The sequence below is a fragment of the Megalops cyprinoides genome, chromosome 22 (assembly GCF_013368585.1).
Source record: "Megalops cyprinoides isolate fMegCyp1 chromosome 22, fMegCyp1.pri, whole genome shotgun sequence".
Classification (NCBI taxonomy): Eukaryota; Metazoa; Chordata; class Actinopteri; order Elopiformes; family Megalopidae; genus Megalops; species Megalops cyprinoides.
Window position 1 is genome coordinate 6,171,891 of NC_050604.1, and position 27,683 is coordinate 6,199,573.

At 43.3% G+C, this 27,683-nt stretch overlaps 1 protein-coding gene across 1 annotated transcript in view; it reads left to right on the forward strand.

The window, feature by feature from the left end:
• Positions 1–27,683, forward strand: part of lingo2b (leucine rich repeat and Ig domain containing 2b) — a 254,816-nt gene that overhangs the window by 19,514 nt on the left and 207,619 nt on the right. Inside the window, exon 2 of the mRNA XM_036517277.1 lies at positions 25,234–25,300. The gene's annotated coding sequence lies outside the window, so the exon portion shown is untranslated. The remainder of the gene's footprint in view (positions 1–25,233; positions 25,301–27,683) is intronic.

Genomic DNA, 27,683 nt, shown 5'->3' on the forward strand with positions numbered 1-27,683 from the left:
TGGCATGTGAATGGAGCCGAAAGTAACGACACTGAGGCGGATGTTTAAATCAGACTCACTTTCCATCTGATCCGGTGATGGCATGTCAGAGACTGGAGGAGTCCCTTTGGGAAACGGCTGTGGCTAATTGAGTCATCACCAGGCTGGCAGCAGAAGGCCTGCCAGGGGGAGGGGGGAGGTGTGTAAACGCTGCTGTGAGCGACGGTGTGGTCGCCCGCCTTGACGTATGTCCCGCCAGAGAGCCTGCTGTCCTACCAGGTGTCCTACTCCGCGAACAAAGGGCAGGTCTCCGCTAAGCCGAAAGCTTGCTCGCTGGGGAAATGTCACCTAGGTGTGCCAAATCGATTCGCTTTTTAACAAGCCTGGATAAATGGGCAAACATCTGCTTGATGCGTGACAAGGTGTTGCATAACTCCGGTGTGTTGAACCATAACAACATAAAAATTGTCTCGAATGATTAAAAACTCCAAATCAAGCTCTTCCGCTGTACAGTGTAACAATTGCCCCATCCTACACTGTACTTTAAATAGTGTTTTCTCTCATGCTCAGTACCTGCCTCACCTGAATTACACCCTAGCTCCCTGTGACTGGTGCGGAGGATAGTGCCGGGCTTCTAGGGAAGGCGAGCGCGGATCAGTCATTGGGTGGTAAGTAGGACACTTAAGGAGAGCGTGCTGGAGTGGGAAAGCAGGGGGCTGAGGGAGGGGCCTCGGAGGACTGGTCACGTGACCCGCTCTTGGCAGCCAAACACAGGAACTCCTCTTCCCACTGTGAGTTCAGGGACAATTACTTTCTGCAAAAAAGGACGGAGCACGCGTTATTTTTACCCGGTTTGTTTGCTTAGTGGATGCGCTTATCTAGGGCGACATGCACTCTCAGCATAGTATCCACTTAGACAGGTGGAGATCTTCACTGAAGCACTTCAGCACCCTCTGCTTAAGTAGGGGTTCTCCTGTCAGGTTTGGACTGGCAAACCTCTGGTTATGAGCCCAGTTCAATAACTGCAGTATAATGCCACTTGCATAGCTAAACTGCTATCATAAGCTCCTTTTCACAACACTCAAAGAGGACTGTTCTCCTGAAGGCTCATTTACAGAAATCTTAGGTGTCTACATTCAGTAATGACTGAATGACAAAATTAAGAGCTCTCTTCAGAAATATTCTGTGTGATTTGGAGTCGGTCTCCACATGTGACCTGCGTCATTGTGTAAAATGCATATTTGTGATATTTCTGCCATGGCTCACTCATTGAATGGGCCCCTGAGTGATTCTGACATTGTGAAAATGCACCCCTAAGGCACTTAATACTGACACAGCAAAAACAGTCTTGTGTCTGCTTTTCCAAATCTGCTTTTGTCAACAATTGATGTGATAATAATTGACATCTCACGCTGTCATCCTGTGGATTGGTTATACTGTATGCCAATAGCACATGTGGTTTTTCATTTACAGGTAAATGGACATCCTGACTTGAACAAAATGGCTCTCTCATTGACTTTATCCATCTGAAAACCCAAATTTAACATGACGTGTGAATCTTGGCTTGCATCAGACAGTGCTTTGGGCTGTTTAATGGCTGCTAGTAGTGCACAATTGCTCACAGGGCCCTTCAGTTCAAAAGAAACCCGTTTTCACCTCTTCGCTGACGTCTTTATGGCAAAAAAAATGTATTAGATCCACAGAGACTGAATTTCTTTGAAGAGACGGTTAAATACTTAAATGATGACTTGCAAAAAAGAACTCAAATCTGGGATTCTGCTGTTTATCACAGAATTCTTCCTGCTGGGTTAATACATTCTGACGAGCATATGCGCATTAATGTTGGAGTGCTTCTTAGTGTAGCTTTTCACTCACAGTGCATGTATACCAAAATTGTACTATCACGTATTTTAGTTCATACATATGTATAGCACATTTTCAGAAAGTTATTTATCTGATTAAGTCCTTATCGGTATCTCAGCTAAACACAGGTTGATGCAGCTGCCTGCTTCACTCTGTTATAAAATCCTGTTTCTTATCTCTTTTTATCCATCTCTCACTCGTTGCGTCGCCAACCAAACTTTGGAGAACAAAGGACTGCGTGAGAAAGTAAACATAAATAGTCTCTGGGAAGTTTTGCCGCTCCACAGCGCCCATAATTGTTTGTCACGGCGTGTGAGCACGAATATGTAAACAGCCGTTTCTCGGCGGATTAGCGCCGCTCCGCTCTTAACCAGGCATGCCATGCGAGGGCTGGTTTGGTCGAGCGGCAGCGCCTATCGGACGCCTACAGCGTGTGCTTCCCCCGGCGTTTCTGCCGCCGCGCACGCTCGCCGCGGAATGCAGAGTGCTGACCCGGTCGCCGTAGAGACCCGCTGAGAGCGAGGAAATAGCCGTCCACCCACCTGGCCAGCGCAGGGAAAAGGAACACTTCCCTTTGGCTTGCATGGCCCGCGGGCGACTGAGCTTCCCACGTGCTCCTGCACTCTCATGTTTTCATCCTGATGACAATTAATGCAAGAGTGTGCAGCTTCAATCGGCTTCAGTCCCAGCGTTAGTGTGAAAGACAAACAGTGAAAGGGTCGACAGCCGTCCCCCCCACCCCCAACCCCCCTGAAAAAAGCGTGTTTTCAGTGAGGCACAGCTGTCTCCACTATCCCCAATTCGATATGAGGAAGCAGGCCTCAGGAGATAAGGCAGAATCTAATGCTCATTTCCAGGGTCACTTACTGGTCTTTAGGCATGCAAACCGATAGTTCTGAGGAGCTAAGGGAGGAAATAAGGTCTGGGCAGCAATGCTGTGGCAGTCGAACATCTTTAAAGAGCATGCAACTGATTGGCCCTCAAGAGAAGAACAAATGAGAGGCTGTGCTTGCTCACAGCCAACTGCTTTGGACTGTCAGCGATTCCGCAGACACGCAGACCTGCACAGTCTCCTTACCGCTAGGAGCACAGCATCTGTCGAGAATTGGGGGGTGTTTATTTTAAGGGGAGGTGGATACTCCATCTCAGCTCAGTAAAGGTGGTGATGAATAGCCCTTCTTCCGTCCTAATGTAGGCCTCTCTGAATGTGCCAATCAGAGGCTGCACTGGGCGTTGAGGGGTGGGTGGGGTTCTAATCAGGCCTGTTTGAAGCAGCAGGATCGGATGGGGGCTCCCACACTGAGAAAATGCAGAGGCCTGACGTTTCCTGTACAAAGAGCAATGTGAGAGAGGGGTGGGAGCTCATTTTTTCGGGTGAGGACAAGACTCTTCAAAATCCTCCTACCTGTTTCTTAAGATAAGTGCGCTCTTTTCCTTTTGTCTTGAGTGACATCGCTAAATGAGTGCTAAGTTAAGACCACTGTGCAAGTGGATGAACCACTGTCTGAATTGGCTTCCTCAAAGCAGTACTGCGGGATATTCTGAGTGTTTCTGACTTTTTACGACTGCTTCTGTTCATTTTGCATGAACATTATGCAGGCCATGTATTAAGCCAAAAAGGATATATTCACTTCACCTGTAATTAACGTGTATGGCATGACAGGTGTATGATATGCATATATGGGATAACTGGTGTTATAGACATCGGTGGGAGTACCGACGGATCAAATTAAAATAGCAACAATATTGATTTTTGGCTGAGGTATGACTTGTACTGTATAAGGTGGTAGTCATATGCAGTTATTAATAGTTTTTCATAAGGAATATGATTTCATTCAACAAATCGATGAAATTACATGTTGTTGTCTGGAATCTGAGGAATATACACCATTGCTTGACTCCAGATTAATTATGCAAGCCATGGATCTTTTTTATCCTTGATGATATCACTGTTTTGCATGCATTGCACTTAGGGATCAAACTGAGTGGAGAAGAACTAAGCTACTGACAAATTACATTACAAAAATGACCTTAGATTTGTTTACAGGATTTTTTTGCTTCTGAGAGCCCCAATAAAGCAATTGAAGTGAATTTCCCTGAAATCACACCAAGCTTTTATAAATACTACTACTGCAACTAGTACTGCTTCTACCCACTTCTATCACTACTAATACTATGACTACTAGTAACATTAATGTTTATGTGGTTCTTTCATGTTGAGTCATAGTATAGACTAAATCCTTTCAAAGAGACTTTTGTGTTCTAAACAGGATTTCCACAGTTTTCCCATGCCCTAAACCCAGAGAGATTAGCCTACTCTCAAAGGTATACTTTGCACTTACTCGAATGACTCTGAGCTAATCTTCTCTAAGACACATTTACCAGCTCAGCACAATACAGATAATTACACTACAATGAGGCAAATAGGAGTGACTCGAATCGACCCTCTTGCCTTATATACTGGGGAGACCTATTTGAATGAAAACTGAAATATTGATAGGACAGGTTATTCAATCCCAGGAGAGTAAATGGATTGTTGGAGGGGGAAACGCAATTTTATACTGGAGCCATGGCCAGGCACTTCTCTGTGAATGTAAACGGAAATTGTTTAATGAGTCATTTATTCATGGCAATTATCTCCATACTGGTCTAGTGCAGGCCGCTGCAGTGAGATACCATTACTGAAGGAGACTGCAGTCTGTTTAATACCAGGCATTTCCTGTGGCTATCCCTCCATTTAGGCCTTCGTGGAAGTATCTGTAGGAGCTATAAGCAGGCCCTTAAAACCTTTTCCAATTGGCAGACAAGTGATTGAGTTCAGACATTGTGTCCAATCAAACGTCAGTCTGACTCATCTTAACGTGGCAACATCATTTTAACTGTCAGCCCTGTTAGTGCTGCTGGGAAGAGTGATTTTCAACACTCACACAAGCAAAGCCTCTTCAGTTCTGATCACTGTTTTTATCATATCCAGACCTATATTTACAGTATTTTTTCAGGACTGTGTATTTTTAATTTAAGGACAGTGTAATGAAGGTGCATGGTTCTTTCTGTCTCTTAGTTCTGTTCTCCAACACTGAGCTGGTGCACTGGATTTTCTGAAAAGGCCAAATTTACCATTGATGAATAACCATGGATGCCACTCCAACCTCTGTTCCCATGGTCACACGCTGAACAGACTTTTTAAATGTCCAAATGTGTGAGGTATTCATTGCTGGATATTAATTTAGAGGTGAAAAAAGGGGAAAAAAGATGAATATGATGGTGTACAACTAACAGCAAAGGCAAAAGAGTGTCATATTTGTATCATTTTTCATGGACACAACCAACAATTTGCCAACAGGAGTTGATGTATCCCTCGATTCACCAGGAAATACATGGTTGCCTGGTATTTTTAATTTGGGTTTGAGTGTGATACAGGAATTTCATCTGACTATCTCAGCACACTATATGCAGAAGAAATCTTTTGACTCATGTCAGAATCATCTCCAGACAAACTAGCAAAACAAACAAACAAACCAGCCCTCCAGCACCGACACGTAACTGGCTCAAAGTGAACATGAGTCAAACCAACTTGCTGTAAAATCCGGCTCTTCTCAGGAGTAGACCTAAAATGGGATGTTCATAAAATAATTAAAAACGGGAGTGTTCAAAGAAGAGACACTAATCCGATATTTGATTAAGAGTGGTTTACGGAAGCTTGTAACATCTCCCCTCTCAGTATGAGAAGTGGCAGTGAAGGGAGTGGAAAAAAAAAAAACCCACACCGGGGTTTATGGAATTTACACAACCGTGCATGAGAAGTTTAGCCTCCAATCAAAAGTTTGCCCGTGAAGTAAATAATGAAAATGCTACCATTTACAAACAAACCACCAAGCATAATGGAAGAAAGCCTTAAAACTGTAGAGGCAATAATATGAATATTTCAGCTGGCTCCAGGGAAGCACTTGTTTTCCTCTCTTTTGTCTTCTCCTCCGAGTTGCTGCACTTTGAAAGCTCTTAAGTGCTGGGTGTGACGGGAATTGGGAAGGAGGGTCCCGGCTCGTTGCCTGCCTGTGGCCACTGTGCCGTTTCCACTGTTTCCCAGGTGTCTCTCAACCTCCTTTTCCAGGTGTCAGGGAATAATTTTCCATTTCTTTCCCCAATTGGCTCTCAGTTTTCTTTTTTTCTGTTCCCTATATATAATATGCCCCATATTCTGTGTGATTGTATAAATGCACTGTAACTATAATACAATTTCATTGATTAATTGATTGATTTATTGAGGCATCCCTCACTCAGTAGTAACAGCATCAGAACAGTGACAGAGCCTCTTGTCTTTGCAAGGGAAAACACTGAGCTTAAAGGGTGGAGAGAGGTAACGGAATCAGCATAAAATGTCGTTGCTTTATCCTCTAGCGGACTAGGGTTGCAAACTCTTGGACAGAAATCGGTTGATCGAGCGGGAGACGTACAGCGAGCATGAATCAATACCTTCTATTTTCAGCTCTGAAAGGTACCAGCAGAGATGCCAGGAGCTGGTTCCTGGTTCAGATACAAGTCATGCATTTTTAAGGCCTCTTATTGTCTTGCAGGCATGAAGTGAACCCTGTCATGGCTTCTCCCTGGCAGTCACTCATGGGCCCTCACCTTAAATCCCTGTCTTTCACCATTGCTTATTATCCTCGCTTACATTCACTATTTTTTTTTCATTGCACCAGAAAAAAATGTTTTATTTTCCATAGTTCTGCACAGCTGCCTCACATTAGGGTGGTTCGCTGACTCTGAATCTGGAAGCTCCGGCGAAACAATCCTCACGAGTTGCTCTCGCGGAGAGCAGAGAGCGCGTGCGAACGTCTTTGTTTCGCCCACGTGAATCCCCCCCCTCCGCTACGCTTCAGTTGCTTCTCGCAGCGGCAAAAAGAGGAGATTGGGCAGCCAGGGACGTGGGGTGTGGCCTCCTCGCAGGTAAGCGCAGCTCTCCCTTGATGCCGTTTGTCATCCCCCCTCCCAGGCCCACCTCCAGCGCTCGTTACGGGGCGTTAAAATACCCGTTTATACGCCACTCTCTTTCCAGCAGGCGGGCGCGTCCTACATGCACCACCGCTGGATTTCACCCTGATCCGTTTTGGCGTTTTTTTTGCTCTGATTACATTCACAGTGCCACTGTTGTTTCCTGACCCCCATCAACTCTGCTAAAAAAAAAAACACAGAATGAAAAAAAAAATGTATGTATTATTATTAAGACAGTTTTCTCAGCCAGAGGCATTGTACAGACGCTGTCTCTCAGAAATTCAGAAATACCTCTGGTTGCACGGTCAGTTTTTTTCAGGGCAGGCGTGCATGTCATGAGGAAGGCTCTGCCTGGCTGCAAAGAGAGGGGAGCTGAATGGCTGAATGAGGATTGCTCTGTATTTGCCACCATTTTACTCCTGCGCTCCGCTGCTTAGAATCGCAATTAAAGAGAGCGACATTTGCATGCGTGCGCGAGGCATTGATTCATACCACATTCAAACTTTGATATGATTCCAAGAAAACTGTGATATTGAGAAATAATTTGTCCTTTATATATGTACAGGACTGTGAATGGACTGGAATGGTTACATCACATAGCTTCTTGGAAGACCTACTTGTACTCTTTGATTTTAATATTCTTTGAATCATTTATGCAACCCTTAAAACAGTATGCTTACATATAGCACACTTAGTCACTGAAGGCAGGCTCTGTAAAATGGATAGTTCAGACCCCCCCTGACCCGTAATCATGCAGGGTATTGTGAATCCCTAATCACGATAGTTATGAAAGGCATTTATTCATTCGGGTCTGGAGGAAGGAGATTGAGAACTGGAATATCGACCTTCACCTACAGTAATGCTGGTCTTTTTCACTCTGATCTATTATACCCGCTTCCTTTCATAACTGCAAGTCATGTACGGTCATGCAGCCAGAAAGTCGCTGACTTTCCAGTCAAAGCCAACCCAAGTTTGTTTACTTGGTTGCCCACGGTCGTTAAAACTCTCGTTTGATTGGATGATCCCTCGGTGCACTGCACGGGAAGCAGCATATGCCACAGTGACGGATGTCACATTGGCGGTGGCAGGAAATTACTGCTGTCAGGCTGCAGCCGGACCGATTCCCCTCGGTCCGCCTCACACAGCTCTCTGCTCCGCAGCCCTTCCATCCTGTGACTTGTCAAAAGCTCCTCATAACTCTGGTGCAGTTGTCCCCGCTTTTGCATTTGTTTTCCTGGTTATCCTCAACCCACCAAACCTGCCATTTCAGTTTCTGACCTTCGGTGTAAAGGCACAGAACCTAAACGCACACTGGAGACCAAAATCAAAATGCCATAAAAAAGTCAGTGCTGGTAAGTGCCAGCTGATTAATTCTTCACTGTTTTTTAATGTTGGCATAATCCATATTTTGCAACATGGAGAAACATTGATCTGAAGTGTACACCACATTAGGGAATTTGTTTTGAGATAATTCATTCTAACTTGCTCCCTCCACCCTGGCACACTGGAGATTCTGTCTTTTTACTCATTGATTTCATTCACTTTGCATTGCGTATACCTGTGCTTTATGGAATTTCATACAAGTTATTCTGTAATCGTCCTGTCTGATGTAACACGACCCTGTGTCGACCCAGAATGCGCCACTATTGCAGAACAGATTCTCAGAATTACAGACACTAAGTGCAATGCGCTTTGACCCCTTGCCGTGCGCAGCAGGGATTCCCTCAGAAGTGATGTCATAGCCTCTGCTCCACGTCCTGCCCCAGACGAACACTATCTCTAATGTTCATTTAATGCGCTGAGGCTCCGGGTATACCGAGAACAAAGGATTTTCATTTGCGCTGGTGGTCTTGCACTCTGCATGCACCAAATCCATTTGCACATTGAAACTGACAGACTCATTACACTTGGATATATCTGTCTCTCTTTTTTTGTCTCTCTACATATACATATATGTATAGAGAACAAAAAGGACTACTTTGAAGTAACTAAATCCCAATTAAAAATATCTACATATTTCCTGTTAAAGTCAATACTAAATACTATGTACATATGCATGATTACTTATTGGTAAAGAGTGATGTGGTAATGATATGCACATTTAAAGGCATATCTTCTGTGTAAAATACTGTTACATTAAAAAAAGACCAATACTGGACAATATGCATAGTCTTTCCTACTTAAATATGAGAGAAAAAAAATAATATAATTTTGCAGACGCTCCACCTACAGAAACATACAAAGCTGTCATGGCAGGACACATACACTGCATTTTGTAAGAGCTCCAGGAACAAGAACATATGCACATTGCAAGTAACCCTTCAGCGATTAAGCACAAAGCGGAAAAAAAACAGTGCCAACATCAGCATACAACCAACCTGGCATATAGACATGCTCACTAATATTCAAATAATGTGTACAAAGATCTGTGGTTTATTCATATTAGTGTGTCTTATTTAAATAGACTGTAATATATTCAAGGGCTATGGTTCTTTGATTTTTACATTTAATTTTCAGTATAAATAAAAGCACCTCTTCATTCGACATAAAAGCTTATTTGTATTCTTCACAACAAAACCCCCACCCCCACCCAGACACTTCCAAAATCCCAGGGCAAACACAACACATTTAAATCAAGAATCCACCTCCTTCTGCATTCGTTTGACCCAAAAAGACGTAAAACACAACAGACTGACACGAAATTCCTCCCCCCTGCTCCTCAACCAGCCATCTAGATAAACCCAATTTCTGGGGGGAATGGTGCCGAGTGACATTTTGAAGAGCAGACTGCACAGTTATTATTTGTGAGAAAGCGAATCTCCTGCCTTTCCTTGCGGATGATGTATTATTCAGAACGTAGCTGCTGTCAGAACTTGGGGCTCTCTGACTGTCTCAGAAAAGATCCTTAATTAAACTACCGGCGCGGTCCAAGCGATTGAAGTGAGGGATTTGAGCGAGCGGTTCCCTGGAAGGACACTCACAGATGGAGAGAGGGGAGCTGCGGCCCAGGAGGGGTTTGTTGCCACGGAGCCGAAACGCGGCCGCCCCCCGCGGCGCCCCTGCCTCGCTGCTGCCTCCTGCGCGGTTTTGTGTGCGCAGCATGTGATCCGAGGGTTAAACTGTCCCTCTGTGGCTCTGGGCCATGGGCCTTCAGTGACCGCACATAACACTGTCCAGTCCTACCACCACCCCTGTTACCATTGCTTTGGATTATGCTGCTGTTGCTTTTGTAGGGAATCCGATGGACCTGGTAGATGCTGCAGGCGGACAATCAAGAGGCCAGTTCCGGTGTCTCGGGTTAATTTTGATAGAAGTACGCTAAAGTAAATACAAAAGCATTGTCTGGTGAGGGTCACTCCCGTCTTCATTATATAGAAAACCCAGCATAGCATCTTCAGGTAAAAATGTCTGCCAAAGCAAGGTTTCATAACAGCAAAGGCATCTGTTCACAATGTTCCCAAACACGGCCACTGGAATCCACCCCTGACCTTAGCATTCAATTATCACCTTGAATGCATTAGCCATTTAGTGTTGATTTGTGCTATTCTTCTTATTCTCTTTTATTTTTGCTTCCATTTGTTTGTCTAATCTTCCCCTGGGGTCAGGGATTCATTTGGATGATTGCCACCCAGTCGGCTCAGAGTTTTTTGTGCTTTTTTTGGTTGTCGTTTTTTTTTTCCTATATGCACTGTAACAGCCTTATCTAGACGTGTAATGCTTCACTAACTTTGCAGCTCAATATGCACCATGTTTCACAGTTGATTAAGTACCTCAGTTTGCTTGCATGTCATACAGTATGTCGAAAAAGGAACATAAAGAACATAGTCTGAGTGAGACTGAGTGAAACCCAGGCAAGATTATTTTTTTAGGTGATGTAACATTATAAGTAGCTATTCAGAATGCCATTACTGATTTGCCTTTTTGGGTCTTCTTTCACTTGAATAGAGAAAAGCATAGAGACTGTTTTATAGTGCAGGTGTGGATATCTGTTTTCGCTTCTTGCTGATCATGTGTGTGGAAGGGAATCCTGATGAATGAGAGGCTGCTCCTGACAGGCAGCATGTTGCAACAGGAGCCGTCGATCTGAAATGTTTCCTAACATTGTGTCTGCAACATGCTGTATCACACAGGGAATACAGCTGTGTGCTGCTCCCAAGCTACACGCTATGAACCAATTTTTCCTACTGTGTGGCAGATGATAGAATTTTCTTTCTGCAAGTCTGTATGCGAAGATGCAATCTTCACTATGGACATTTTATCTTCCTTTTTTATGTGTATGACTGTGTATTTGTTTTCAGGGCCTTGTGTGTTCAATGTTTCATTTAACAGAACCTTGCAATAGATAAGCTTTTGTCATCAAGTTCACCTCAGACATATCATTAATATCATGAAAATCTGTGTGTGTGTGTGTGTGTGTGTGTGCGCCTGTGTGTGTGTGGGCCTGTGTAAAAGCAAGTAAGGCACTGGAAAATTGGGTTATTGCTGAACTGGCTAGCCATGCCCACCAGGTAAGACAAGATACATGCAAAAAAAGAAAAAGAAAAGCAAGTGGGAATGGTTGTTTTTACTCCTTGGTTGCATAGATTTTAATTTTTTATTATTGTTATTATTATTATTGTTTATTGCCAGTTTTAACTTATTTAAAATACATTTTGCCTTTTCTTAACCTCTCCTTCCTTCACACCGTATTTCCCCATTCAAATTGTAGATGTCAGATTGAGGGGTGTGGTGGTGGGCTGGTGGGGAGTGTGTCTCTTCTTCGGTACAAGTTTATAGTTACCTTATACCCCTATTATTACCACAGTGGTGAGCTTCAGTCCTAATCTCCTGGATCTGATGGGGTCAAAGGTTGAACTCGCTCGCTCCGCCTTGTGGGATGAAAAACAATCCTCAGTTTCCCTCAGGCCACGAGTATGGTCCCCGCAGCCTACTTCCACGTTCAACAGCAGGAGAGGTCTGGCATCAAGACCTCTGCTGTTTTACAATGACATTGTGTGCGATTGTTTAATTGCTTCAGCACGTCTGCATTTTCTCATTTCTTGGGACCGCACTGTGTGCATTTTGCTGTTGAATTCACTAATGGCATGTCTGGTGCCTGCCAGTATAATGAAATTCTGACCCCTGACCCCTCACTATACTGCTGCACTATACAATGAGGATGCAAAACTTGGTAAAAGGGTTTTTTTTGCAATGGCCATAGGCTATGTGTTTGCCTGCTGCTTCGTCCAACTAAACACTCATACTTATCCAATCCTATATCTAGGAAAGTTGAAGTTAATTTCAAGCTTTAATTAAGTACATATGTTAAAAGAAAACAGTGAGGCAAAGTGCTGATAATTATTCAGAAAGCAGTCAAATGTGTCCTGGAAGGCATGAACACTGTTAAATTTTATACATATATATATATATATATATATATATATATATATATATACACACACGCACATTATAAATTTATATGCAGTACTCTACATAGAGAAGAGCTGAGGGTGGTCTGTGGCTGTAATGGAGGGGACAGTGAATGAATTAAGGTGTGTCTTGTGTAACTGATATAGCTTCCTCTTGCTAAACCCTGGCTTGAGTAATGCAGTTGCCCTACATCCTACACCCAGGTGTCTGTGAGAGCAGGCCGCACTCCTCTGAGCCCCAGCTCAGTCATCCAATACTGCCAGGAAATCAATGGGAGAGTGGAGACCCATTCCCTCCTCAGCTAGCAGCGGGGTGAGAGTGGCAGACAGAGTGTGTCTCTGCGCAGTCGCAGCCGAGCGCAGCGCCTCTCCCCTCCTCATCTGCTCAGGCTGTCTGTCACAATACACATGGGGGATTAGCTCAACTTCATCAGCCTTTCAGCGGGAACAAAAAAAAAAAGAACTCAGAAAAATGGAAAAAATGAGTGCGTTCTTTTTTTCCTCCAGATCGACTTCTGCCCTTGGTGTCCAGGAAAGGGCAAAAACTAATCACATGCATTCATGTAACTTCCGCTGAAGCAGATGAATTGGAAATCAAATTGTCGGGAGGAAGGGCTGAATTCTCCCCCTGGGGAACGTGCAGACAGAACTTCTGCGGCATTCAGGGCGGACGGGGATGAAACATCAGCCATATAGAGGCGCTAATCCCCTTCTTAAAATTTCCAATTTTCATATCCGCTGGAGGAGAGAGGACTTATTCCAGTGGAATATGAAAATGAGCCCAATGGCGAGTGCTTCCCCAAAGCTGCTCGTCACTACCGGCGCTCACCGCTGTCCACAGCATCATCTCTGAAAGTTTCAAAGTCTCCCCTGTTCCCGGGCAGCTCGGCTTCGGCCCCAATACCGACGCACCTCCCAGCGGACGGACCGGGGCGCGTCTGCCCGTTCGAGTGGCGTCCTCCCGCGTAATTACCGCAGTTCGGTGGTGGTAGAAGCGGCAGGGTGTTAGCGCCCGCAGCGGCGGCTGCGGCTGAGCTTGGCGGTAGCCTGGGCGCCTTGGCAGCGCACGCCGCCTCGGCGGCGGGTTACTTCGCTGCCTCTGCTCGCCTCAGCGCAGATAATCTAAAGCAGGCGACGGAGAACAATGGGGAGATGGGAGCAGAATGGCGGAGAGGTGGAGGGTTTCAATAAGGAGCAGCCGCTCGTTCACGCAAAGACAAAGGCAAGCGCTGATTTGTGCCCGAGAACAGAGAAGGCTCGCAAATGAATGGGAGCGTGACATTGGCAGAACAGAAAGGCAAGCGCTGCACCCGCGCGATAAGCGCCGTGATGGAAAGGTAGGGGGAGAGAAAACTGCAAAACTGCACCCCCCCCCCACAAAAATAGTGTGAGAAAATTTCCATGGATAAACCTCTGCTATTTATCGGCTCCCTTTAGAGCTATTGTCACAGGCAGGATTTGAAACTGCCCTCGGAATATGTCTACTTTGGACTAATTACGGAGGGAAAAATACATCGGAGATAAAAAAGAATAAATGGTTTCATTTTCCGTTTTTTTTTTTCCGAATTCCGAAAGCTTTGTGTCCTAAAGTTGTGGATGTGCGTTCAGTCCTTCGGGCTGTTGCGTAACGGTATGATTGCGGCTCACTTTCCCACTCATTGTTCATGAATATCTACCGTTTCCAGCTTTCAGTGGATGCAGATGGAATGGACTGTACACTTGTGCATTTCAAAACACACCCCGTATCGCTATCTGTGTTTCATTTTGGGTTTGGTATCTCAGAGACTGTGCCAAGAAATGAAATTGCTCCACCTTGCTTATTAAAGTTCCAAACGAAGACTGAGGAGGAGAATTGTCAGACCGTCCCTATGCAATTAACCAAAGCTAGACAAATCGATCCCATCCACACCTATAAAAATCCCACTTACCACTTCCTTCTTGTATCACCTGTTCACGGCATCCCTCCTCCACCCCACCTACCCCCTTTCTTTTCCCTGTTGATATCCAAGGGGAGGGGGCAACAACCTCAGCACACAGCCAGGTGCAATCCTTTCGTCAGACTCCAAGTTACATAAAAATACCGATATAACCACATCACACGCAACCTGCACACTTTGATCGTATGGAAATTCATACCTTCTGAAACTGTAAATGGTGTGACATCAATATGCATATTACTGCTGTGCTATCGTTAACTTCAGTAAACCAGACAACCACTGAAAATCATTGGCCTACAGGTTTTTAAAGGTGTGTGTCTGTGTTCCCAAAGCTCCAGATGAGCACACTTCCTCACTGCCCATTTCACAGCAGTTACACGCCCAACCTTTCCACGCCGATATGTCAGTCAAACAGTCTAATTAGACCACAAAGCAACGCAGCCATTAAACTGCACCATGGCACTCTACCTCAGACAGTGTAGAAATGTAAGGAGCAAGTATCACTAAGATTTCATATCAGCTCACTTTGGCATCTCATTCCTGTTATATCTCAAAAGTATGCTGTCATGTTGAATGATGTTGTCGATGTGGGTGGTTGAATTGTATGGATGCATGCTCGTATATATAGATATATTTCCCACATAAAGATACACACATCATTAGCCTCTCACAAAGGTTAAATAAACTCCCGGATTGTGCTCTGCAGTGAATTATCTGGGTGGTTGGACTTTTTGCCAGTTTGCTGCAAGGAGGCAGCCAACTGTACAGGCAAAACAACCTGCAATCGAACAGCCAGGGGAGAAGCAGAGTGAAGACAGGCACCTGTATGGGTAATGAGTGGGCCTGGTCACGCACGGCCACAGGGTCCCCCGCTTCCAGTTTCCAGTCGAGCGCTCCATTTCTTAATTGAGCTAATTATGTGCTAAATTGAACCCATCAGGCATTGTTTCCAGTATCTGAGCAGGCGGCAATTTGTGCCGCACAAAGTCAGGACTCTGGCCCTTCAAAGGCCTTCTGGGCTGCCGAGCTGCCGAGCACCGCCACACTTCCGAGAACTTGTCCGTGCTGACGGCCTGACATAGCTGACACCCCCCACCCTAAGCAGCCCAAACGCAAGGTGATGCACTGCTTGGGACCATGTGTAAAGAAACACATTTTTGTCTCTCCATTTGTTTTTTTTTCACTGCATCCAGACATGCCCCGCTCGTAATTTTAGTCGTGGCTTTGAGGTGATAGGAGCATTTAGGCATGAACTTTGATATTCTCACCCTGAAAAGTCACAGTGGGAGGATACACAGAATCACAACTGTAGTCCTTGGATTTAGTGATATTTTTAGGTCAAACCAGGAAATTAAAAAAAAAAAAACATCCTTTGGCTCCCAAGATGGTTGTCAAATAAAATGTTGAATAACACATTAAAACACTCCGCTGTTCTTAGACCTCATCTACCTGTCAAAAAGTGATATGACTGCTTTGAGATGTTTCCTGGGAGAATGATCCCAAAGCACATTTACTGTATTCATTAAAATAATTAAAGGAAAGATGTAATGATTATCCAGCCAGTTAGGCTTACAAGTATGTGCTCTGGGAGAGTTTTTGTTAAATTTACCAGGGATGTTGTTAACTGTCTTAGACAGTACAGATTTTAACAGATAAACTGGCAAAAGGCTGATTTTAGGAGTGAGTCATCTCTTTGTTCATTACTCATTTTCTGTACAAAAGCTGCTATAGTTAGAATAATTTGATAATGGCTGTACTTTCCCCTGACAAACTATGTCAACAGCAGAGTTAATGTGGTAAAACTGCGACCCAACCTTTCCTCACAAAATGCTAAACCCATATACACCCCAACGAGGCACCAATCCCCCCCTCAACAAGGCACTGAGGTCAGCCCAAATCGACGGCCTCCTCATCTGTGGAGCAGCACCATTATTGACCCAACCCAACCTGTCACAGCACATGAACCGGGCCATTAATTCCTCTCTCTTTAGCACAAATAATCAGCATCTCTCTGACAGCATTTGGCTCATCTTTTTCCTATGCCAAGCCTGCACCCGTATCAGTTTAAATAAAGGCGTGATTTTTTTTTTTTTTCATTTTTTGAGTCACTCACGTTTGTGTTTACTGATGTTTTCCTTCTGTTTTATTGCAAAAAATTGTGGTTCATAATGAAGTTAATTTTGCTACAATAAGTATGGCAACTTTTTTCTTAAAGACAATTTTTCACATAAAACATTGTATTTTCTTAATGTTCTATGAGAAAGATTATTGATAACTGTTATAAAAGGACAAAATGAGTAGTAATTATGTAAAACAGAAGCCCTAGCATCATGTCAGATGTAAGTCCCAAGTAAGTGGAACATCAGATGAATAACTTTACATATGTATATATATATATATATATATATATATATATATATGTATATATATATATGTAATGGTCAAAGCGTTGAGCCACTCCTCGTTACTGGTATTGAGTATGATTAAGGGCTCATGTTAACTGCAGCCGAAAAATCATTGAATGTTCAAGCTGAAACCACCCTTTATATTACTCCATGGTGTTCATGTTTTTTTACACTGGTCGTAATAGTGTCAATCGCAATGGGCCACACACAAATAATCAGCGCACAGAGTGGAGGAACATTCGTTGGGAGTCTCAGCGGCGCGATTTATGACTCAGGCATCTGGAATGCCCGCAGATGGGGAACGTGGGAAGTCGTTCAGATGCGCCTTGATTTATACTGCCTCTACAGAATGATTTATGCGTTTGTTTTCCATTTTTTTCCCCTCTCTGCGGAAGTGATTTATCGTTCCAATAAAACTCTGTATCGGGCGATACTGCGTCAGAGAGGGTTTAGCTCAACTGGTCCCGGCCTTCTCTCCCAGTGCGACAGACCAGCTGATGCGTGTTTGGCCACGGTCAGTGATGCTGGGCGTATCTTGGACTGCTTACTAATGAGCAACACTATTCATGTCTTCAGTCATATTGCTTCAGTCTACATGTTTTATGATCAAATATCAAAAGTCCATGCAAGATCTTCAGCAGTGGTGATGCCATTCTAGTCAAAATGAAGCATTCTGTGAGATACCACCTTTTCAAATAATGGTCAGGAGTTGAGGCTTTTTATGCTGCCCTGGCCTTGCCCTTTCCCTCCATGAAAAAATATTACTTTGGAAGATGTGAAGAAGTAGACATGGCCTTCATGTGTTAAAAATGTTTGTGTTTTACTTTTTATTTGAATTTTAGTTTACTAGTTGTAACATGGAAGTCATGGAGAGCCTGGCTCTGAGAAGCTGAAATTGTGCATTGAATTAAATTTACACAGACATGATGAAACATTAGTCTAAATTAGGCTGTATGGTCAATGAGGTTATGGAATACAGAAAGAGCATATTTATATCCAGACTGAATCCCACCAGCCAGTCAGAACAGTTAGAGCCTTTGCCAAAACGAAGTGGTAAAAGAAGCATGCATAAAGCTACTTGTTCTATGCCGGTGATTAGCACAACATGTTATGGCAAAACATTTATGTCTTCATTTTTTATCATGTACATGCTAAAAAATCAAAGTCAGCCATTTTCTAAACAATTCCTTCTCTGACTGACAAATCGAAAGGCATGAAAACTTGGCTCTGTGAGAAGGCTCCTGCGATGCTGGGTCCCTCAAAGCAAGACGCAGAGCTAGCTGTGTTCCCGTAGCTGCACGTACTCACACATAGAGAAGGGGCTCTGTGATATTACAGCCAATGGCAGTGGTGTCACCAGTTGAGGCTTGGCGGTGTCTACGTCTGGGCAGGCGGCGTGCAGAGGATAATTGATACCCAGCCAGGATCCGAGAGCACGTTGAGTGGAAGCCGCTAATCTCTAATATTCAGATGTCGTGAAAGCAAGCTCTGAGATGCAGAGTGGAGGGGGAAGGAGAAGCTGCGTTCAAGGAAGGAATGAAGAATTCATCTAAGGATGAATTCCAAATTCAAATTCAAAAAAGCTTTACTGTCCCTTGTGGTTGGTATAAAAACTCTCAAGTAAGATAAGTAAATAGTGATAAATAGGAAATGTTTGTAAGAATTCCTGTTAAAAAAAAAATAAATGAATAAAAAGTGAGTAAGATTATAATTATATGAAGTCATGACAGGAGAGTGAGACTTCATGACTCCCCAAAATGAGTGAAGGCATAATCTAACTCTCCGTGACTTTCTCACTTGAACCTGTCATGCTGTTTTCCTGTGGAGCAGCAAAGTCTTTTGATTGGCTCAGACGAGTCAATGATGGACACCAAATGGTAGCTCCACAGGTCACGGGGTTCACGGAGCTTCACTCTTCCATTGTGCTTCATAGTATCTGACGGCTGCATGTCATAAGTGTCGTCCTGCTCATTCAGTGATACAGCATGTTTTTGTTCCTATTTATATTATTATTATGCCCGTGTCTGTTCCCCTGAGCTCTGGGTTTTGACACTCTAACAACAAGCGTCTGTCACTGGCGGCATGTAATGGCCACTCTAATTCATCATGGCTGCCTGCGCTGGAGTCCCACACACAGCCTTAAATCAGAAAAGCACAGGGGAGACATGCTAAGCTGCCCCGCGCTCGTTTCCCCAATTGAGACCGGTCGAGGTGAAGGTGAACTCGCTGTTGTGGCATGGAAACAATAATTAATCTTGTGCTGAAGTGATTTATTTGGACGGTTTTATTGCAGCGTATTCACTGAAACCAAACGTGTTGCTCCAAATGTCACACTTCCCATAAAACCCCTGGCTCGGTCGGATGAACTAGATGTGAAATAGCAGATATGGTCCAGCAGAGGAAATGTGGTTATTGGAACAAGTAAGGGCTCCTTATGATAAGGTTATGGAATTCAATAATCCCACTATGAATTCACATAAGCCATTCAAAGGTCTACTGAGCAGTGAAAAATGGATATTGGCATGCAGCAACTCGTCTGTATTCATTAAGATTATATGTCAATGCACTCTATTGTGCCGTGAAGCTGAGCTTTAAATAATTAAAGACTTATGCAATGACTGACTCATAAAGATGCCATTCCTTCAATATCAGTTCATATCCAAGGAAAGGATTTGCTGGGGGGCTTCCATTCTGAAGCTCAGCTCAATTGATTAGATGTCCAGCGGTCTTTTCATCTTCTAGAGATTGATCAAGATTAATCTCATCTTAAAAAATATCTCACCTTAAAAAAAACAATCAATTTAAATTTCAGTGCAAAGAAAAATAAACTGGGCTGCATGATGTCTGCATGTAGTCATATTTCATAGTTTCATAGACAGGTAGGTATAGATAGATAGATAGATAGATAGATAGAGTGTGAGTGTTGCCTTTTATGTGTGTTTGCAGCCTATTTCCCTAATTTACTTTTGAAGCCTCTCCTACGTCAACTGATGCCGATGCCCTATTTCTGATTAGAGAGGAAGGATCACACTAATTCCCTGGCCCACATATGGAGTCAGCAGACACAAATCAAGTGTACAGAAATAACCCACAGATTCCCCGCGGGACACCCTGTGCTGTTTACAAAACTGCCGCCCAAAGTTTCCTGACAGCAGCCTAGGCTTCAATTAAAGTTTCACCAGGGGATGAAGCCTCCAAACTTTTAATTGAATTTTGTGAGTGACTGATGGTTTGACATCCCTGATCTATTGCCACTGCTGCTCTGCGTATTGTTCTTTGTGCGGCCTTTATTGGAGAGACTCTGCACATGGCGAGGTATTCTCAAACATGCGTTAAGCATTTTTATCCCTCAATTCAGACTGAGTTCAGTTCAGATTTGGTGCGTGGACAGCGGTGGATTGGTATCATTGGAGGAGTGATGTCAGACAATTGGTGGTCTAAATCTCAGGTGGGCCACTTCTCTCTGCTGTGGAGTCACCCCATGATAATCCAGCTCTTAAAAAGGTCAGATAAAATCACAGCCAACACCCTGTTAGCTCTATATTATTCTGCCAGAGATGTCAATAATGCTCATATTTTGGACAGAAATGTCACCTCTGACTACCAACAAAAAGGATGTGTCGATAGGACACGCAAACCTGTTTGAAGGGTTTTTTTTTTCCCCATCAGAGAAATAGTGTCATGTCTGTCAGTTCAGCCTGTCCTGAGAACATTCCAGACAACTTTGACAGCAAGGGCAGCTGTTTGTGCAAACACTCTCAAATTCACAAAGCATTCATTACAGAAGCCTTTTGTGAGGTAAAGTGGTGTACCTTTACCAGTTTATTTAGAAGAGAGTCCTGTAAGTACTGAAGACATTAGAAAAATACTTGTGCGGTCCAAGAGTCTTGCATACTCACAGACACGTTCACATCCCCGTGCTGTAATTGGCATCAAGCACAGCAACTCTTTCATTATGAATAATGGTAAAAATTTAATGAATGCCACAGACTAGACATGCCGAAAAAACAACTGCGGACTGGCTTTTGTACATTTAATTAAAGAAACTGGGACAAAAAGGCATGCCTTTCCCTGCAATGAATTATAAATATTGAGAGGAGATAAAGTTATTGCTCACTATTGAATTATCAGTCTGCATGTGTGTGTTTGTGTGTTTGTGTGTATGTGTGTGCGTGCGTGCGTGCGTGTGTGTGTGTGTGTGTGTGTGTTTTGCATTTTAGTATATGTTTTCCTTGAAACAGCGCTTAAAAAGCAAATGAAAGAGCTTTCTTTGAATTGTGTGCTATGAATGGCAAGGCTGTGTCTTTTGACAGGAGTGGCACGTGAATGCAGGACAGAGGCAAGAGGCGAAGGAGGAAGTAAGGCAGGCCACCCTGTGCCAGCAAGGCTTAGCCCCCAGTGTTGACTCACTGAATTAAGGAGCTTTTAGCTGGGTGCTGACCAGTGACTGCAGCAAGCAAGAAATCGACATGGCAGGAGTTTAAAGAGAGTGCTCACGTACATCAGCTGCCAAGGGAATCTTTGTGAAAACACACCAGAGCAGCCATGAGCAGATGCTAGGAGAGAGCCTGATTTGGGACTTACATGGAGTTTTCCCTTTTTCTTTATTCCTACTTCAAAGTGGCGCATCCTAACTGGGTGAAGCTGCGCTGAGGTGTCCAGAGCATGATGGGAAAGTGGAGAGCGGGAGAGTGCCAGCTTTCCTCATGGTGTGGAGACGCCCTCTGTCGTTAGCTTGCCCTGCAGTCATCCTGGAGGCATTGCACGTGAGAGGGCTAGGAATGACCCCCTTCATTCAGTTCTAAAATGTTTGACCCCAAATAAATCCATATTATTTTTTTCTAGAGGAAGTCAGTTGTCAGTTCAGTGTTCACTGAAATAATTAAAAAAAAAAAAACATTAATAAACAAACATTGTACTTGTATTTAGGAGATACCATTTTATGCTGATTTTGGTGATCAACTAACTAATTTCTGTAAGGAAAAACAAATATGACTAATGCGTATTTGTCAGTCAAAGTTAAGACAAAATGTCAGTTGAATCCAGTGGAAAGTAAACCAAAGACAATAATGGTTTTACCGGCCTATTGGCTGTTTGTAAGTTCAAAATGGTTTGGATTCAGCAGATCACTGCCTCTTCACTGATATGTAAAGATTTAGCCATACTCCAGCTCTTCCAAATGATCAAGATGGAGAGGGCTGCTAGTTCCTCTACAATTTCATGGGAAACTATCTTCCCTCAAAATGGTAATGATTTCTTGGTCAGCCTTTCCTCTGAAGAATGATAGGAATGAACAGTTAAATAAGGCAATAGGCTGGGTCTGTATCACACCAGATTATAATTAACCTCTGTTTTAAAGCACAAGACTGAAATCAGAGCTCCTCATTTAAGCCTGGGTATACTATGCCAGGAGCTATCTGGCAGAGTCCTGGGTCGTTTGACATTACCCTTCAGAGAATATCCGCTGGCTCTTCACTTTCTGGGGAACAGGGCAAATTCATATTATCAAGAGACCCAGCTGTCAAAATAACTCCTTATTCATTTTCTCTTCTGGGGATTATCATTTCAAACATGATCATCAGAAATATAAGAGACATACTTACGCCTGAATACACAGGAGCAGAATGGAGAAGTTCTCAACTGCTTGGCTGCATTAAATGTCAAAATAACTCCTAACTCTTATGCCAGCAGCTATACAACCCTGGTACCTGCTCCTGTCAATTGGTGAAAGCTAAACAGATTTGGGATTGATTAATACTCATGTGGCCTGCTGGGAGAGCAAGGCTGAGGCTGGAGGTGTTGCTGGTGGGGGTCAGCAGAAACTTAGTACTCAGCCCAATGCAGTGATGGGGACACTATGCTGCAGGATGAGACATTAAGCGGAGGTCTTGGCTCAATGCGGTCATTAAAGATTCCATAGCACTTACAGAGCAGCTAGGTCCTTTCAGTCCATGCCAAATTTCCACTCCACCATTTCCACTCTAGCCTTCAAATCATCCACTAGACCAATTTGTTAAATAAACACTCTCCACCTCAGCTGATGTATGGTCAGCATTCTGGTGTAAAATGTCTGCCATGTGTCTCTCAAGTGTATGCTGTACATTGGTGGTGGGGGAGACAAGCTATGACTATCAAGTGCACAGAGATCTATGAAAAACAGACCATTCTGGTCAAGAAATGTGCTTCATTTGTCCAATCACCTTTTCTTGGGATGGGTATGTCATGACATTAATGATATGATAATATTTATGAGATAATCATGCAGTAAACTATGGTTGCTTTTGAGGAAAAGGTGATTTTTAAAGTGTTCACACAGAGCCAGGTGTGTTAATGTACATTTTCAGCTTTCTGTAGTTTCTGTTTGCAAGGGCAAGTGAACAGTGTCACCCCTGTGTTTGTGCCTGCCCTCTGTAATGCCTGGTGTTTTGTCATGGTCAGTAGCTTCTGTCTTTTTCTCCCTTCCTTGTCTGGCACTTTGGCTCTGTGCAGAATACTGATCTGTGATGCATCATCCTCTTGAGACTGGTTTCAGACCCCCACTAGCATTCCATTTCTTTTTTTCCTTTGTATTACACTACGCACTGAAAACATATCTCTCATAACAATTTATGACCAGTGTGCTGGGAAGCAAATCTGTCCCCATAGCCATGCAATGAATATGTGCTTGACGGTGCACTGTAACTGTTATTGGTAAGAAAGGACACATGGAATCTTGGGCTGGGATGCGGGCTGCTTTGATGGGTCGTTGGGGGAGGTGAGGGATTGGGGCATGCAGTATGTGTTGTTGAGTCACTCAAACCTCCTTCATCTTGGCACAGGAAAGATATGCCTTATTGTTAGAGGAACATGTAGCGCTTAGAGCATCTTTGCCACGCTCGGTACCCTCCGTGTCACCACGCTATGCTGTTTGCCAGATAAGCGTAGTGACTCCCTCTCCTCTTTTCACTCTGATGAAGTGAAAAGAAGTCGCAGTGGAAAGATTGGATTTCAGAATCAAACCCCTACTCATTGCAGCAGAAGAGGCACACATTTCAAAGCTGCTTGGCTGCTGTGAAGCAAGCCATAGGAGTATATCAGTGGAACATCTGCTCGGTACAGGGTGAAATCCGGAGAGTGATTGTGGAGGCAATTAACATTTGGACTGGGCTTGCTCAAGATTCTGAAAGCAGCTTACTTGTTTTGAAGCAGTAGCTTGCAGTTACCAACTAATGCAGTAACAAGCACAGTGGAGATCACACGAGTTCATTGAATACTTAAATGTGAATTAAAACAGCAGAGTAATTTTTTTCTCAATTTTTGTAGGCTTGAGTTGATGACATCACAGGAGATATTGCTGTTGAATTTGTCACTCAAAACCATGGAGGACATTTGTGTTTCTACAGCACTATTCACATGGGGCCAGTTTACCTGAGGTGCCTGAGATTTTTATTGTTTATTCACCTCGGTACCTGCAGTCTTGTGTGGATTTTGCCAGCTGGGGAAGTTTCACTGCCCCCGGCAATTTGACTTTCTCTTACCGAAGGGAAAGCCCCTGAGGTCTTTATTTTGTTTCTCATGGTCTGTAATGATTTGCTGCATAACCTGCATTTTGAAGTTGTTTACTCAGAAGACAGAGGCATTTTTCTGTTGTTCTTCCTGTGAGCTGGTTAAAATGGAGGGTTTTGTGCCGGCACCCTGACAAATGAGTGGCCTGATCTTTCCTGCACTGTTTCCCCATAGATAAGGTAGAATTAAATGGCTCAAAGCAACAAGTTGTACTGATATAGGCCAATTGCCTGTGTACTTACAGAGTTGTTTCAGTTATTATTATTATTATTATTTTTTTTTTTTTTGTTTTGTGGAGTGGTGCTAGAGAATCATATGATAAAAGTAACATTGAACTATATATACATTGGCGGATGCTTTTATCCAAAGCGGCTTAAAAGTGAGGTAGAGTACAACATAAGCAAAAGGCCACATAAATTCAAAAGCTGGCCAGACAAGGTACAAGCTAGCTGGTAGAGATATGACTGTGTGAAACCATAAGCTGTTTTGTTTATGGAAAACAAAATTTATGACATGAGAATTTGCCTTAGTTGGTTGTATTTCAGGCCTTCAGGTGAGCATAAAAGAGCTGTGTCTTCAGATTTCTCTTGAAGATAATGACGTTGATTACAAAATGTAAACTCATGAAGCTAGATAATGGGATTTGTGGCTCATAATTTGGTAAGGAACCAAGCTGCAAGGACCTGTCAGTGGGGGAAAAACAGCCAGACTGTAAGCAATGTTTGCTGCATTGGTTGGACAGCACTGTTTTGTTCAAAATTCTGTGCAGACATATGCACTTCCATGGCCTCCTGATTGGTCTGGCTGTTTTAGTGTAGGAAGAGAAAACATAAATTAGGTCACAAATAGAACATCAATTAACTTCTCATTGTATAACACTGGAGCAACCACATATGCAGTAGGGTGACGATAGACCATATAATGATCCAGAACAAGACTCAGTCCAGCCAGAAAACACATGAAGTCATACGAGACGTCTTATGGTCGGGTGCACAACAAATGCTCTACACTGTTAAATCAAGGGGAAAGACAGCTGACGGCAGTTCTTCCATATAAAGCCATGAGCCCTTAATGATGACCCACTCTGGCTCTTCTCTCTTTCAGTTCTGCTCATCGCACATCTCGGCCTGGCTGAATGCACCATGCTGTCCTGAATCCAGGAGCCAAGGCGGTAAGCTCTCCCATTGGGTCAGCACTCACAAGCACGTGTGCCCTTCTCCGGTCCAGCCGGCATGTGCGTGGATTGAATCCTCGCAACGCACTGTACGTGCAGAGCGAAACTGCCACACATTCTGATTGCCGTGTGTTTGTTTTAATTATCCACTCCCAGAATAATCGCAATCATGGAAAAACAAGAAACAAACAAAAAAAAATGTATTCAGTGCTGAAGCAAACATTGTGGAAATTGGGCACAGTCTTTGGATGTGTTATTCTGAGGAATAATGCATCCCAAAATGTCATTTCTTTTTGAGTAGCTAGAAAGGGGAGGCGGGGGCGGATGGGCTGGTTCAGTAAAGATCTGGGACTCTTCCTGATGGATAAAACAGACACTTTTTACTGTTTTTAAGTTTTTAAGCCAGCACTGAGTTTGGTGTACTCTGTCTTTTGCCTTCCATAGCAGATGTGAGGGGATGAGTTTGCCTGTCTGTCTGTCAATCTGCCTGTTTGTCTGTCTTACAAGCAAAAAAAAAAAAAAAAAAAACAAGGCAGCAGGGCTTTGGCACAAAAAAATCAGCCCAAAGTCTACCCAAACCCAAATGAGACAGTGATCAGATGGATGAGCGTGAGGTGTTAGGAGTTCTCACCATTGCTGTGGAACATTTGCATAATCGCTCTTGGCAAAGTGGGCAAACAGATTTCTCTTTTGTGTATTAATTTAGATTATGATGAATACAATTTGCACTTTTGTCCATTTTTTGTTGTGCATAGGGTGAACATCTTGACCAGCCAATTAAGTTTCACATATGGTGTTTATTGTTTTTAGATAGATTGGATTCAGATGATGACATTGCTTGCTAATTTCCATGTCTGCCAATTAAATGGCAAAGGAGGTATTTTACTGAGATACAAAGCATTTAAATGTCGTATCATTATTACTTCTCAAACCATAGTGTAAAATCCATAATTGCCAATCATTTCACAAGTTCTTTTCTTCATATAATTGATACTGTTGTCCCTAATGTGTCTTTGAATGGAAGCAGTGCCATCACCTCAAAGGTCTTGCAAAGACTGAGGGGCTGTCATGTACCAGCGATGGACATGTAATCTTGGCCTGTGACTAACACTATTGTCCAACTCTTTGTTACAGCTTCCAGATAGTTTAAACTGCAGTCCATTTATTTTTTTCACTGAGAAAATAACAATACAAAAAGTATTAAACTCCACAATGATGTTGCATCACTGAATTGATTAAAATGAACATACACTGAAAACATTCCATCTTTAGCAGGAGCTTGGCTGCTTGGTTTCACAGGATGAGGAATGTCTTAAAACAAAGCTCAATTTATTGTTGTGCAGGTCTGGGTAGCAAAAGCTGTTTTCACTGGTGTTCCATCTGCTCCCGAGGAGATAAAACTCAAGGATACACAGTAAGATTCTCATAAAGTTTGATCTCGGCAATCAATGTTTAGGATTGTCCTGCATTTTCTGGTACACAAATTTCTCACAGATACAGCGCATACTGTACCTATAAAAATGAGCCACTTCCTATTCATTAATGTATTCTGTCATAAAATATAAAACACAAAAGCTCAGGCAGAGGCAAGGTCTTTATATTTACAGTGTTTTGCCAGTTTGAAGATAAATTTTATGTGGGATGGAAGAAAAGTTGGCTTTCAGTATCGCTAATGGATATGCACCATAAAAAATTGATGAGTTCTTCTGGGACTAAAATTAGAGCAACTTAACAAGAAGAGTGCCCTTCAGAAAGACCGAACGGCAGACTTAAAATCTTCCGCGGGAGAGAGCCGAGCATCCGCTGCGTCGCGAGCGCTTGGCGAGTCAAACGCCACTCTGCACTGCGCTCAGGAAGGGGGCTGTGCTTTTGTTACCGCCACACCCGCCACCGGGATTCTGAAGCCTTCTGTTTTATGCTTCTCGCATCGTGTCTCTTTTTTTCTCCTCCTGACACGTTTAGAGAAGACGGCGAATTGATGTTTTCGATATGCGTCTGTAATGCTCACGCTCAGCATGGGGTTCCTGGGCCATTCCTGCGTAAATAACTTTTTTTTTTCCCTTAAACCGTTAGTAGACGGGATAGGGCATTCTTTAACACATTCGTATGTATGGCGTGTAGAGCGATATATTTTATCTGGTTGGGAAACGCACACCCGCTTCCTTCTAGGAGCTGTTACCAAGGCTCATCTGTGCAAAGCAGAGATCTTCTCTGTGGCACGGTGGCAAAGCAATGTAAGAGCTCTTTACAGCTACTCAGACTGCTTCTATCCCAAGAGATAAATGATGCGCAAATACCAGAGTCAGGTGAATAATGAATTAAGATTAAAAAAAAACTGAATGTCACACTGACATGGGAACCCAGGATATGGATTGGTATG